We start from the raw sequence: 13,105 nt of genomic DNA on the forward strand, positions 1-13,105 counted from the left end.
TATCATCTGTAAAAGTAAGAGTTTTCTTGCACTTTGAAGAATGATCTTACTATATTTGAGCATGAGAGCTGCAGAATGTGAAATACAATCTTATTCTCAGACTCAATTGATTTCAAAGATTCAATTCACAGATTCAATGATGTACATGCTATATACAGTTGATTAATAGAAAGAAAATGATTCATACAATCATATCAATTAATATGAGAAGGACATTTCACACCTCTGGTATAGAAGAGTTAAATCTGCTTACACATTAACAAGTAAAGAGAATGATTTGTAAGACCTCATCTGAAAGCATTCTGTATGTCATACAGAATCTGAAAGTGAAGAAAATCAAGATAAAGAATATATGAAAGAATAAGTGTATGAAGAATCTTCTGAAGAAGCATGAGAAGATCTTCTGAATACATCTTTCACTGAAATTGCTGCTGAAATGAGGATTCATACATGAGATTGACACAGAGAATACAAAATCAGTCAATCAGAATGTATACTCTCTATCACAAATATATCTTGAAGAACAGAAGTATCAGATCACTGACCTTCTAGAACATAGTCTTATATAACTCTCATCAAGTATGTGAGACTTTTCAGTTCTATTTATAAAAAAGGCAGATGAGAAGTGACAGATGTGTATTAATTATCAAGCACTTAACAAGCTTACAATCAAGAATGAATATTCACTGTCATGAATTCAATAACAGTTGAATACAGTCAGAAACACTTAATATCTATTAAAGATTAATCTTCTCTCAGAATACTGATAGATCTGTGTAGATAAACTGTCAGTCTCACAGACTGCATTTAATACATAATAAAGAAAGTTTGAATTTCTGATAATATTATTTAATCTGATAAATGTGTCTGTCATCTTTTAAATAATGATGAATACAATTCTTCATAAACAGAATGAAATCTTATATCTTATATACTTTGATAATATTCTAGTCTTTTCAAACTCATACAATGAATATCTGAAGTATCTTGATAAAGTGCTTATAACTCTGGCAGAGCATAAGCTCTATATCAAACTAATCAAGTATGTGTTTGAAATAGAAGAGTTGAAGTTCATAGAATATATAGTAAGTGATGACTGTATACACCTCATTTCAAAGAAATTGAATGTCATAGCAAATTGACTGTGACTGAGAAATATACACCATGTACAACAGTTTCTTAAGTTGATCTCATACTATCACAGATTCATCAAGAATTTCACATAAATATCTGCATCACTCTCAGATCTCTTAAGAGAAATGAATACAAATCTGTGAAAGAAGAAGTTTCATTCAATCATCTGAAATGCTGTGTGTGAAGAGGCTTTTCTCATACTGAGAGAATGTATAATAACATTCTCAGTGCTTATTCAATCAGATTGTAATAAATCTTTCTATATTGAGATAGATATATCTGAATGAGCTATCAGAGACACTCTTCTACAGATGAGTAAGAATAGCAAGCTGCATCTGATGATGTATAATGATAGAAAACTATCAGATGCTGAGCTCAATTACTCAGTGTATAAAAAGAAATTACTGATGATTAAGCACATACTGATGTTGTGAGATAGATATATCAACAACAGATATATAACAACAGTGATTATAAATTATGAAAGTCTTATCTATCTATAATTAACAATAAAATCTTTCAAACACTTAGCATATTGAATCTCAGAGTTTCAAGTGTATAATCTTCATATCAAATACTGAAAGAGATCAGATATAGTGATATCTGATATAATCAGTCACAGATCTGATTTCATAAGTAAGAGTTCTGTGAATCAGACATAAGAAATATTCATGTTAAACATGCTGAGAGAATGCAAGGAATTAGAATGAGTGAATGTTATAATCTCTCACTTAAAGAATGACAAGATGTCAGATGACAAGTGTCTTGTAAAAGTAGTAGAAGAGATACTTCTGAACTTCAAGCTGAGAAAATTGAAAAATGACATTGTGCTTTACTGTAATCTAGAATATACAGAAGCTCTCTATCTAGAATCTTCATTTAGATGCAACTTGATGACTCATATGCATAAGAAATTCAGTTACTTAGAAAGCTCTGAACTCATGAGTGTACTCAAATCAAGAGTATACTGATTAAGCATAGCTGAGAACATTCAGATGTACACTCATGAGTGCCTGAATTATCAGGTTGTGAAAGAATCTAAGAAAGGATTAGAATGTGAGAAAGTGTAATATCAGATGAAGTGTATAATACAACTGTTTAAATAATGAGAGATGAATCTCATAGACATATTATCACAAATGCTAAATGAAAATTGATGAATAATCACTGCTATTGATTATGCTACTGACTGATCAGTTGTGAAAGCAGTTTCAGAGATAATAGAGAAGATAATAGTGAAGTTTCTACACAATGAGATCTATATTAACTATGAAATGCTGTGTGAGATTCTAACTGATAACAGTGTGAATCTTATAGAAGAAGTAGTGAGGCATTTTATAAGTCAGTTACAGACAAGACATCATAGAACAATATCATATCATCCGCGGATGAACAGAAAGATGAAACACTTGAATGAAATCTTGGGCAACATGCTGATAAAATATCTAGTGAGCAAGTCTATGAGACTATGAGATGAATATCTCAGGCAGACACTGTTGATCACATGAATTCAACAGCATGAAGTCTTCAAGCATTCATCATTCTACCTGTTGTATGAATTGCATCCGTGCATCCCGGAGAATGCTTCGGAAAAGATGAGAGAGAGAGCAGTTGCGGACGCAGCAGAAACAGCAGTTGTGAATGCAGCAGAAACAGCAGTTGCAGATGCAGCAGTCACAGATGTGAAACCAAGATTGAAAGAGATCAGCCACACACGTGCAAAAGCTAATGAGTTACTTCTAAACTGAGCAATTCAATCAAAAAGAATACAAGACTCACTTGTTAAGAAATCAAGTCTTCAGATAAGAATATAAGTTCTCATACATAATAAAAGTTCTGAGAAGTTTCAACCTAGATGATTTAAGTCATATAAGATACTCAAATCACATTCTCTGAAAACATACACATTGAAAGAATCAGAGGAACAGATCTTACACAACTTAATCAATGATTCATGACTTATAAAAGCAAAGATATAAGATCTGAGTAAATTATAATTATTCACAGCACTATTATCAGTGTTGAAAAAGAAGAGACTTACAATTGAAAAGTCTTGCAAAGTAAGAGAAATCATAGATACTTACAAATTAGATAATCTCACTTATTTCAATCTTTTCATGATTACAAGGAAAGAATGAGAAGAAATGAAGAAATCAGATAAACATCACACTTTAATAAGTGATAAGACTGTAGCTGGTCATATAATAACACACTGCAGACAGTGAGTGTAACACAGTAAAGAGCAGTCTCAAAGCAGCAGACTTATACATGAATCAGATCACAGAAGAAAAAGAAATTCAGAGTTAAATTCAACTGTTTATATCAGTTCAATTGCAGAGACTACAGAGAATGAACTATCTGAAACATCTGTGAACATGTGAGATCAAGTCATCTCAATCTCTGAGAATGCTCAGAGATTGAGTAAGATTAGTTTCAATAGACTGTTTACTGTAGTGATCTGAGCAGGTGAAGAGAGACAGTATAATGCATGAGACAGAATCACAAAAGATGAAAGCTGCTGAATCTAGTCACTGAATACTGTATTATATAGAGATTGTGTAAGAGTAGTAACTAGCAGATAAAGAAAAAGTGTAAGAAAAGAAATAATGAATTAATCATCAACTGTAAGAGTTAATTATAAAAGATAAATGTTATCATACACATCTCATTCATTTTCATACATTACATATTTAATCTATTTCCAATATCACATCATCTGAAAAACATCAAAAACAAAGAAAATCTCAAAACTTAAGATCTGCAAGAGATTCAAGAGTCATAAGTCACTCTTATAACAATATCATGCATGTCTTCAATTTCTCTACTGCTCTGTATACAACATTAATGTTATTTATCACAAGATTGACTGAAATGTCAATATAGAAATGTGCATGCATACATGTAGAGAAATTGAAGAAGAGTACAGAATCTGCAGAATCAGAAGTCAGAGCAGAGAAGATGAAGATGAAAGAAACAGAAGAAGGAGAAGATGCAGAACTGAATGAATAATGAAAGTTACTCAGAGCTGAACACTTATAACTCAGTGTGTGCACAATCTTCTCTGCAGAGAAGAGAGAGAAAGTGATAAGAGAAGCTTGAGAGCAGAAGAGAATAGTCTTGATAGCATTGTCATCTTTGATCAGAATGGCCTTTGACATCAGAGCAACTAAGAACTATTATTAGTGTATGAAAATCACAAAATCAGAGATGGAAACAGTTACTGAATGAACACTCACTGGCCTTAGAGTTGTACACACAATTACAACATGCATGAGACTCCTCAGAAAGAGAGAGAGAGACATGAGAAAATGCAGAAAGCAGAACACAGCATATGAACAGCTCATTCTCATGACAATATCTCAGACAAGGCATACAAGCCTCACACTCACAGATGTAAAAGAGTATAACATTCATGTTTCTGTTTCTGAAAACATGAATATCTTTTGCCTGCATCATGAAGTCAGATGACAGATATTAAAGAATAGACTGATACAGATCTATCATCTTAAAGAAATTTATCAGAGCAGATATTCTCACAATATTGAACTTTACAGTTGTGAAAAGTTTCTTAGTATCTGTAAACATCACAACTTTGTACACAGTAAAACTCATAATGATTTTCTCTAAGAACAGAAAAATCAGTATCAGAAAGAAAAGATAAAAAGAAAAAGACTTACAATCTTAACACTGTTGAAAAGAGGGACAATTCTCTGATATAAATGAATAATTCTCTTATCATAAATATTTAAAATGAATATAATAATCAGTGTCTGTGACCAAGCTTCAGATAGTTATGTTATATATCATCTTCATACAATAAATCATTCTAGAGATTAACAAGAAGAGCAGAAGTATACACACTGAGAAACATGATTCACTGAGCCTATGCAACATCTTCTTGAAATGAGGAGAGCTAGTAATGAAGGCAGAGATAGCAAAACCAGAAGTAGCAGAAGTAGAGATCACAGGAACAGGGGTAGCAGAAGTGAGAGAATCAGACACAGAGATAAGTGTAGAAGATTGAGAAGCAGCAGAGAAAGAGACAGAGAAGAAAGCAGCAGAGAAAGAAGCAGCAGAAGAGGCAAGAAAGAATGTAGAAGACTCAGTCATACATGACACAGATAATTTCTTCATTATCATGTTCTTCAGATTCTCAATCAATAATTCAACATTGAGTTCACTATCATCAGCAGACACAGATCTGTTAATATGTGAAGATTCTACATGAATAAAAATAAACATCAGCATCTGTGTTCACACAAAATCATGCCAGAAAACATGATTAGAAACTCACTGAAGAAAACAGTCAGAGGCATATAAGAAGATGAAGAAGATGTGTCATTCATGATAATATATTATTCTGATGATTATTAGAAGATAAACAAGTTCTGATCACATTTCATAACATGTTACACTTACTGCTAATGAACTGCTTGATATGAGCACTACAATGACACTTATTATGAGAACAGGAGATCATTGCTAGAAACATGTACAATGTGATAGATGAACAGATAGAAAGAGTTGAACAGAAGAAGAGATAGAAATCTGAGATAATAATGACATTTGATGATGATGATGATGAAGATGATAATTGAAGAATGAGAAAAGTTAGTGAATGAGTGATGTAATATAGTAGAAGTTTCTTTGTGAGAGTGTACATGAGACACTAGCCGAATCAGAGATAGATCACACAATCATAAAACACTAGTGGCGAGCTAATCCGCATGAAGCTAGAGTGTATGACATGGTCATGTGAGCGTGACTGAATCTGATAAGGGAGGATATGGTTCAGAAGAATGTATAACTGTCAGATAATAGTGTGGCTGCTTCTGAACTACTAGCATATGAATGTAAAGAGAGCTTTAGCGGCCACTAATTAATTTAGCGTACGAGATTCAATATATAAGAAGCCGGCGTACATCTGTAATCGTACGCTGGCTTAAGCAACCTTTGGCTTAAGCAATCTTTGAATCACAGCTTGGCGTGATATGTACTGTTAACTACTAGAAGTATTCACAGTAGAAAGATAAAATGTAGGAATTAAATGTATAATAGCATTTAAGCTGAGTTATAAATAGTAGTCATGAACTTCAGTCTATATAGTTGTGTGTAGTCAAGAGCTACTAGCTCTATTGATTATATAAGAGATAGAAATAGAGATAAAGAATCTGTGAGAAGTAGAATTTCTTACATACTCTTCTCTCTCTAAGACTTTGTTCATGAAGTCTTTCACTGAGTGACTTTATAGAATCAGCTCAGTACTGCAGTAATACTCATTAAAAACTCTTCACATCTATAAAAAATCTTAGTGAGAAAAAATTCCTTATTACTGTAAAGAGAAAAGAGTCTGTCACTCAGTTTCTTATTCTATAAGATTCTTTATAATTTACAGATTCTTCTCTGACTATTACACAGATTCATTTCATATCTTTCATATAGAAGAGTTCTGATTAACTCTTAATTATTTTTACAAGATTCTTATGTAATTATTATACAGATTCATCTCACAGATGAATTACTCTCTGTAAGATCACTCTTATTAAAGAGAAGTATTTATGAGTTAATCTTTCACTTATTCTTGTAAATCATTGTTCTTTAACACTGTAGAATTATGAGAAATTTTTCATTCTTTTATCAACTCTGTAGAATTGTAGAATTAAGATATCTGCAGTCTGCAATCACTTTTTATAGTTATATAGAAAGATTCAGATCTGTAATTCATAATCACTTTTATTTACTAGAGTAATCTGACTGTTCTACAGAATCACTCACAGTGTAAGTAAATCTCTCTAAAGTAGTATAAATATCTCAGATCTGTCTGTGAAATCTCATCTTCTTTTCTCTTTTTCTATAACAGCTTTTATCTCTATAAACTGTGAGTATTCTCATTCATCTGTGAAGTGTTTTCACTCAGATGATAGAGAGAGAGTTATTATTATTATTATTATTATTCTTTCATTATACTCATATGCAAGCGGAGCTTATGATGAGTCCTTGCGTGATATTAAATACAGGTCAAGTGTTGGTTATACAGGAGGAAATACAGGTGTTGAGACCACGCCAAGATAACAAGAACATAGGAAATACAAAGGAGTGACAATTAGATACATGCGATAATAACTTCCCAGCCCAGGAACATAGAGCAATTCATTGGAGCGATTTGTACACCTCTGTATTTATTAGAAACCTGAGGTGCTTGAGTTCCGGATTTAATGTATCCCCTGCGGGTTTCGAACCCACGCGCCTTGGTTTCCCACGCCAAGGTGCTACCGGGTGGCCGCATTAACCATTCGGCCACCGGGGCATAGAGAGAGAGTGTTTCTGACAATGTCTGCATATTAATTCAAGAACTTCTCAAGAATGAAAATTTTTCAATTTCAATATCTTTACAAATGATGTCTGACTACTGCTGAGCTTCTTATAAGCATCTTCATGACTTCTCTAATCACTTTTTATCAGCTGATGAAGCAGAAATACTGCTGCTCATAACTGCATCTTCATTCTTCTCAGTCTTATCACTGTATCTAATCTTCAGGCCAGCAGCTCATCTCATGTCTTTCTCAGACCAGTCTCTGACTTTAAGTAGTACAGTTTCTCTCTTTACTGTAAGTCTTCTTATAAGTAATTTCTTACAGATTCTAGCTGACAGTTCTTACAAAGCTCTCAGTGTTATCAGTGTCTTCTGCAGCTCTGTAAGTCTATGATCACTCTCTCTCTACCTGCACAATCTCTGACCAGGCATATGTGAATATGTTGTAAGAATAAGTGCTCGCAGGCGATTATTCGAGTGTTTGCAGCTTGGCGTGATATGTACTGTTAACTACTAGAAGTATTCATGATAGGAAGATAAAATGTAGAGGTTAAATGTATAATAGTATTCAAGCTGAGTTATGAATAGTATTTGTGAACTTCAGTCTATATAGTTATATGTAGTCAAGAGCTGCTAGCTCTATTAATTATATAAGAGATAGAAATAGAAGTAAAGAATCTGTAAGAAGCAGAATTTCTTACATACTTCTCTCTCTCTAAGACTTTGTCTGTGAAGCCTTTCACTGAGTGACTTCATAGAATCAGCTCAGCACTGCAGTGATACTCACTAAAAACTCTTTACATCTATAAAAAATCTCAGTGAGGAAAAATTCCTTGTTACTATGAAGAGAAAAGAGTCTGTCACTTAGTTTCTTATTCTGTAAGATTCTTTGTAATCTACAGATTCTTCTCTGATTATCACACAGATTCATCTCACATCTTTCATACAGAAGAGTTTCAGTTGACTCTCAATCATTTTCATGAGATTCTTGTGTAATCATCACACAGATTCATCTTGCATCTTTCATACAGAAGAGTTTCAGTTGACTCTCAATCATTTTCACAAGGTTCTTATGTGATCATTACACAGATTCATCTCACAGATGAATCACTCTCTGTGAGATCACTCTCATCAAAGAGAAATATTCATGAGTTAATCTTTCACTTATTCTTGTGAATCATTGTTCTTTGACACTGTAGAATTGTGAGGAATTTTCCATTCTTTTATCAACTCTGTAAAATTGTAGAATCAAGATATTCACAGTCTGCAATCACTCTTTATAGTCACATAGAAAGATTCAGACCTGTGATTCATAATCACTCTTGTTTACTAGAGTGATCTGACTATTCTGTAGAATCACTCACAGTGCAAGTAAATCTCTCTAGAGTAGTATAAATATCTCAGATCTGTTTATAAAATCTCATCTTCTTTTCTCTTTTTCTATAACAGCTCTCATTCTCATAAACTGTGAGTATTTTCATTCATCTGTAAAGTGTTTTCACTCAGATAACAGAGAGAGAGTGTTTCTGACAATATCTGTGTATTGATTCAAGAACTTCTCAAGAATAAAAATTTTTTAATTTCAATATCTTTACAACAATGTCTGATTATTACTAAGCTTCTTATAAGTGTTCTTATAACTTCTCTAATTGCTTTTTACTGGCTGATGAAGCAGGGATGTTGCTGTTCATAACTGTGTCTTCATTTTCTTCAGCTCTGTCACTGCATCTGATCTTCAGGCCAGCAGCTCATCTCATTTCTTCTTCAGATCAGTCTCTGACTTTAAGTAGTGCAGTTCTCTTCTTTACTGTAAGTCTTCTCATAAGTAATTTCTTACAGACTCTAGTTAACAGTTCTTATAAAGCTCTCAGTGTTATCAGTGTCTTCTGCAGTTCTGCAGATCTATGATCATTCTCTCTCTGCTCACACAATCTCTGACCAGGTATATGCAAATATGCCTAGGTTCTCTATCAATGATCCTCGCGCCGCGGCGCATTTTCACAATCTCATTGTCAATGAGAGATGAGTTTCCAGATATCTGTAAAATCTGAGTAATCAAGACAATGTGAATGCTATGAATTTGTGATAAAAGTTAGTTTGAGCAGATGAGCTCTCTCTTCATATCTCAATTATTTTCAGACTGAATACTTCAGCACAACTGAAGAAGCAGATACAGCTTCACAAGAAGTATCTGATCACATGCACAGACAGTCAGCTCTCAAGATTCTGCTGCAACTGCATGTACTCTGATGTCTGACTTCTCTGAAGTCTGTGCATTTCTGGCGGCCTTCACGCCAAATGCAACAATTGTCTGTATCACAGGCATGATGCTCCCTGCTTCTTTGAAGAAGGAAATTGATAGTTATGAGAGGAATTGAGTGTGAATTTGAGTTTTCTTTGTTTTTTCTTTGTTAGCCTTCAAATTGTGTTCATAGCCCTGTTTATTTTCTTGTTTTTTAGCTTTAATGAGAACATAATTTCTTCTTTTCTTGTATATGCCACAGACTGTTTATCTCAGTAGAAACTCATTATCTTATAGACTAGAGTTCACAAATGACAGTGTTAATATCTTTATTATAATCAGGTTCTTAGTAAAGACTGTGTTATTCTGACTTATCAGAATTCATAGTATGAAAGTCATGTCTCAGCTTCTACAGATATCTTATCTGTCTGAATGATTTCTAAGTGAACTCATTTATCTTATCAGAATATTTTTATCACTGAATCTTGAATCAGAGCTTGTAATCTTACTTCTCTGAGTTAACAATCTCTTTAACCTGATATTCTCTTTCACTCTCTAGTACTTCACAGACAGAGTGATGAGTCACAGAATTCTCTTCTAAGAATTTCTTATATTTACAGAGTAAAGAGATATAAAAAATATTATATATCTGTAACTCAGATAACAGTTTCAATCTATAGAACTGTAAACTAACTTTCTTTACAATCTTATAAGACTCTGTCTGTAAGAGATTCAGCTTCTTACTAGATCTCTGTGTGATGATATTTTCTAGACTCAGTCAGACTCTATCATCTTTCTTGAAACTCTTTATAATATGCTTAAAGTCATAGTATCTCTTCTGATACTCTTGAGTCTTTCTCAAGAATTCACAGACTTTCTTCTGAATCTCCTGAATTCTCTCAGCCTGTTCACAGGCATCATCACACTCTATAGTGTACTCTCATGAGTCTATCAAGATTATTCATGAATGAGTCTTAGTGAGCATCTCAAAGAGAGTTTTATCTGTGCTGACATGCTTTAAGTTGTTGTATATAAACTCTGTGAGTAATAATCAATACACTCAGTCATTCTGATTGTAATTAACAAAGCACTGCAGATACTGTTTTAATATACTCATCAGATGTTCTATCTGACTGTCTGTCTGTTAATAAAAAGCTGTGCTTAGATCTTATGAGATCTTCAGTATAGTCATCAGATCAGACTAGAACTCTTCTATGAAGATTAATTCTCTGTCTGAGACAATATTCACAGATAATTCATACAATCAGATCACATCACAGATGAAGATATAAGTTAAATTCTTTAACTTCAAGTTCTTACAGATGAGTATAAAGTGTGCTATTTTAATAAAGTAATTCACTATCATCAGCACACTGTCAAAGCAGATATTATATATGTTCTTGCTTTTCAGAAGACTTATAAGAGTATTCATTTCTAGCTATTCTCAAGGTTTCTATGAAATGAGTAGAGAAGTAAGTTCTTCATATAATCTGAATTACACTATCTATAAATTCTGATAAACAGTATAAGAATTCACTATCTTCTTCATAAGTTCTTACATCTTCAGTCAGAAGTATTTTCTTATGAGTAACTTATAAGTTCTAGTGTCTATAAAATAATCTGCTAGAGAAGAGTCATGATATCTTTTGATAAGTTCTATATATAGAAACTCATTTACAGGCACATAAATTCAGCTCTCTCTTTATAAGAGATTATTTAAGTCTCTTTAATTCTTTATTTCTGCAGAATTAGTCCCTGCTGTGAGCAGTTTCTGAATATACTGAGTATATTCATTCTTCAGTTACAGTTCAGACAATCTGAATAGAAGATCTTATAAAGACTTATACTCTGTTTTTTCTTACATCAGATCTTTCATAGTGCTTCTTAAAGCCTGCAAACTCTTCAGATTATAGATACTCTCTTCAAGAATTCTTATAAAGATTCTCAGAGTGTTGACTCTCAGTGTTATAGAGAGTAGTTATACAGGCTTCTTCTCTCTCTTCTCTTTCTTCTCTTATAAAGAATTGAGAGACTCTTCAGTTAATCTCTTTATAACACTCAGTCTGAGCATTTTATAAAGCTTTTCTGTCTTCTCTAGTTTCTCTGTGTCTGTCACTCTGATCTTCTTAATGTAGTCTGATCTGTGAGAGAATCTGTTCACTGAGTTCTTAGTTCTCTTAATATATTCTATCTTGAATCAGAACTCACTCAGTCTCTGAGCTCAGTGAATTTATCACTGCAAGAGTTTCTTAATTGAAGTAAACTATTATAAGCTGTTATAATCAGTTCTAACAGTAATCACTGTTATAAGGCTCTCAAAGTAGTGATATCAGTGATAGAAGAATTTCACTATTGTAAGAAGCTTCTGATTATGAATGTCATAGTTAATCTCTATGAGTTGTATCTTCTGTGAGAAAAAGATCACTGAAACTCAGTTCTCATTTAACTGTAGTTATAAGACTATTTCTGAAATTATAAAGAAGAAGATATCTGTCTTCAATCTGATTAAGAGTAAGAAATTAAAGTAGAACAGCATCACTGCATTTATGAATATCTATTTTAATCTTACAAAGACCTTGTAAGCTTCTGAGATAAGAAAGTTCTTACAGTTCTCTCTTCTTAATAATCTTTTCATTCTCTATTTATAAAATGACTTCTTCTTATTTTCATTCTTCAGCATGTCTGTAAGAATCAAGAAGATTCTTATAAATACAAAGATAAATTATCTATAGAAATTCACAAAGCTCAGAAAGATCTGAATCTCATGAATACTAGTTAACTCTGATTATAATAGAATAGTCTTAATCTGTGAAGATTTCATCTGAATATCATCTGCAGTGATTATATATTCTAGAAAATTAATTCAGTGAGTACTGAAGTTGCACTTCATAAGCTTAATATACAGTTCTGTCTCATCTAAGATCTTCAACATGCTTTGTATATGCTCAGTATGTTCTTTCTTCTTCATGAAGTACATCATCACATTGTTCAGATATATTATTATGAAGATATTCAGATATATACAAAGTGTTTTATTGATGAAAGACTGAAATACTACAGAGACATTAGTCAGATTAAAAGACATCACTAGATATTTAAACAATCTCAGTGTAGTTCTAAAGACAGTCTTTTATTCATTCTCAGACTGTATTTACAGCTGTGTATATATATTAATTACATTCAGTTGTGTGAATATAACAGCTCTCATGAGACAGTTGATCACATTCTCAATCAGAGATAGAAAGTAGCAGCTCTTTGTTATCTTGAAGTTCAGATTATAATAGTCTATACATAATCTGAGATCTTTATTCTTCTTCTTTATGAACATCACAGAGGCTTCTGTGAAGATCTGTGAAGATTAGATAAAGTCATTCTTCAGATTCTTCTTTATATAGATCTGTAAGATCTCTGTCTTA

At 32.7% G+C, this 13,105-nt stretch overlaps 1 pseudogene across 1 annotated transcript; it reads right to left on the minus strand.

Moving 5' to 3' along the window:
- Positions 1-7,352: 7,352 nt before the first annotated feature.
- On the minus strand, positions 7,353-7,441 carry BDCG_17739 (annotated as a pseudogene). Its single transcript has one exon. The product of its transcript is annotated as a tRNA-OTHER (tRNA).
- Positions 7,442-13,105: the final 5,664 nt, after the last annotated feature.

This window comes from Blastomyces dermatitidis (genome assembly GCF_000003525.1).
Source record: "Blastomyces dermatitidis ER-3 genomic scaffold supercont1.10, whole genome shotgun sequence".
NCBI lineage: Eukaryota > Fungi > Ascomycota > Eurotiomycetes > Onygenales > Ajellomycetaceae > Blastomyces > Blastomyces dermatitidis.